This window comes from Rana temporaria, chromosome 4, assembly GCF_905171775.1.
Source record: "Rana temporaria chromosome 4, aRanTem1.1, whole genome shotgun sequence".
In the NCBI taxonomy this organism is placed as follows: domain Eukaryota; kingdom Metazoa; phylum Chordata; class Amphibia; order Anura; family Ranidae; genus Rana; species Rana temporaria.
In genome coordinates this window covers 214,346,737-214,350,461 of record NC_053492.1, presented here as the reverse complement: position 1 = coordinate 214,350,461, position 3,725 = coordinate 214,346,737, and positions in this window count along the sequence as shown.

Sequence of the window (3,725 nt, the reverse complement as noted above, 5' to 3'; positions counted from 1 at the left end):
TATGTATATACAAAAAGAGGGCATAAAAATGCTATGACAACACAAAGTCATAATATGTATATATAAAAAGAGGGCATAAAAATGCTATGGCAACATAAAGTCATAATATGTATATACAAAAAGAGGGCATAAAAATGCTATGACAACACAAAGTCATATAGCTGAATTCACGTAGATGTGCCTAACGTTAGTCAGGCGTAGCGTATCTCATATACGCTACGCCGCCGTAAGTTAGAGAGGCAAGTGCTGTATTCACAAAGCAGATGCGTCCTAAGTTACAGCTGCGTAGCGTAAATGTGCCGGCCTAAGCGCGCCTAATTCAAATTGTGAAGAGGTGGGCGTGTTTTATGCTAATGAATCGTGACCCGACGTGATTGACGTTTTGAACGAACGGTGCATGCGCCGTCCGTGGACGTATCCCAGTGTGCATGCTCCAAATTACGCCGCAAAGACTTATTGGTTTCGACGTGAACGTAAATTATGCCCAGCCCCATTCACGGACGACTTACGCAAACGACGTAAAAATTTAAAAATTCGACGCGGTTCCGACCTCCATACTTAACATTGGCTGCGCCATCTTTTTGGTGGAATATCTTTAGGCCTGAAAACGCCTTACGTAAACGGCGTATCTTTACTGCGACGGGCAAGCGTACGTTCGTGAATAGGCGTATCTCGCTGATTTACGCTTTCTAGGCGTAAATCAGCATACACGCCCCTAGCGGCGGCCGTAAATAGACAGCTAAGATATGACGGCGCCGGCGGTCGTATCTTTGCTAGATTTAAGTGTATCTCAATTTGAGAATACGCTTAAATATACGACGGCGCAGATTCAGAGTTACTATGGCGTATCTACTGATACGCCGGCGTAACTCTACCTGAATCTGGCTAATAATATGTATATATAAAAAAAGGGCATAAAAATGCTATGACAACACAAAGTCATAATATGTATATATAAAAAGAGGGCATAAAAATGCTATGACAACACAAAGCCATAATATGTATATATAAAAAGAGGGCATCAAAATGCTATGACAACACAAAGTCATAATATGTATATATAAAAAGAGGGCATAAAAATGCTATGACAACACAAAGCCATAATATGTATATATAAAAAGAGGGCATAAAAATGCTATGACAACACAAAGTCATAATATGTATATATAAAAAGAGGGCATAAAAATGCTATGACAACACAAAGTCATAATATGTATATATAAAAAGAGGGCATAAAAATGCTATGACAACACAAAGTCATAATATGTATATATAAAAAGAGGGCATAAAAATGCTATGACAACACAAAGCCATAATATGTATATATAAAAAGAGGGCATAAAAATGCTAAAAAGAGGGCATAAAAATGCTATGACAACACAAAGTCATAATATGTATATATAAAAAGAGGGCATAAAAATGCTAAAAAGAGGGCATAAAATGCTATGACAACACAAAGCCATAATATGTATATATAAAAAGAGGGCATAAAAATGCTAAAAAGAGGGCATAAAAATGCTATGACAACACAAAGCCATAATATGTATATATAAAAAGAGGGCATCAAAATGCTATGACAACACAAAGTCATAATATGTATATATAAAAAGAGGGCATAAAAATGCTATGACAACACAAAGCCATAATATGTATTTATAAAAAGAGGGCATAAAATTGCTATGACAACACAAAGTCATAATATGTATATATAAAAAGAGGGCATAAAAATGCTAAAAAGAGGGCATAAAAATGCTATGACAACACAAAGTCATAATATGTATATATAAAAAGAGGTCATAAAAATGCTAAAAAGAGGGCATAAAGATGCTATGACAACACAAAGCCATAATATGTATATATAAAAAGAGGGCATAAAAATGCTAAAAAGAGGGCATAAAAATGCTATGACAACACAAAGTCATAATATGTATATATAAAAAGAGGGCATAAAAATGCTATGACAACACAAAGCCATAATATGTATATATAAAAAGAGGGCATAAAAATGCTAAAAAGAGGGCATAAAAATGCTATGACAACACAAAGTCATAATATGTATATATAAAAAGAGGGCATAAAAATGCTATGACAACACAAAGCCATAATATGTATATATAAAAAGAGGGCATAAAAATGCTAAAAAGAGGGCATAAAAATGCTATGACAACACAAAGTCATAATATGTATATATAAAAAGAGGGCATAAAAATGCTATGACAACACAAAGCCATAATATGTATATATAAAGAGAGGGCATAAAAATGCTATGACAACACAAAGCCATAATATGTATATATAAAAAGAGGGCATAAAAATGCTAAAAAAGAGGGCATCAAAATGCTATGACAAAACAAAATCATAATATGTATATATAAAAAGAGGGCATAAAAATGCTAAAAAAGAGGGCATAAAAATGCTATGACAACACAGTCATAATATGTATATATAAAAGAAGGGCATAAAAATGCTATGACAACACAAAGTCATAATATGTATATATAAAAGAAGGGCATAAAAATGCTATGACAACACAAAGTCATAATATGTATATATAAAAAGAGGGCATAAAAATGCTATGACAACACAAAGCCATAATATGTATATATAAAGAGAGGGCATAAAAATGCTATGACAACACAAAGCCATAATATGTATATATAAAAAGAGGGCATAAAAATGCTAAAAAAGAGGGCATCAAAATGCTATGACAACACAAAGTCATAATATGTATATATAAAAAGAGGGCATAAAAATGCTAAAAAAGAGGGCATAAAAATGCTATGACAACACAGTCATAATATGTATATATAAAAGAAGGGCATAAAAATGCTATGACAACACAAAGTCATAATATGTATATATAAAAGAAGGGCATAAAAATGCTATGACAACACAAAGTCATAATATGTATATATAAAAAGAGGGCATAAAAATGCTATGACAACACAAAGCCATAATATGTATATATAAAGAGAGGGCATAAAAATGCTATGACAACACAAAGCCATAATATGTATATATAAAAAGAGGGCATAAAAATGCTAAAAAAGAGGGCATCAAAATGCTATGACAACACAAAGTCATATTATGTATATATAAAAAGAGGGCATAAAAATGCTAAAAAAGAGGGCATAAAAATTCTATGACAACACAGTCATAATATGTATATATAAAAATGCTATGACAACACAAAGTCATAATATGTATATATAAAAGAAGGGCATACTGCTACACGCAGCGCCACAACTTGGATGTGTTTCGAAGAACTCTGCTCCTAGGATTTTTTATCTACTCCTCTACAGTGAACCCCTTGCTCTACACCACTGAGCGCAGGGCTTCAGGAGAGCTATATATGGATGAGGGGGGAAAGGGACACCTGCCTAGACAATCAGATCTGCTCAAACAGTCACTAGCGATCAATGAAGTGACAGATATCATACCAAATCGCCCTCACATCCACTATTAGATGCTGCTGCATTTTATATATATAGGGAGGAAAAATTTGTTCCCCGCAACTTATGGAGAGAACATTTATTTGCACTTTTTTTTTTTTTTCCGCTGTCATTGCAGCCAATATCTACTTAACTATTACTAGTTGTACTCTCCCCCTTCCATCATCATTTTTTTCATATTTATTACTTCGAAAATATAAAAATTCAAGGAATCTAAGCACTTTCCTGAAATATGCAAATCCACAAAAAAAAAGCAACAGGACTGGTTAAGAA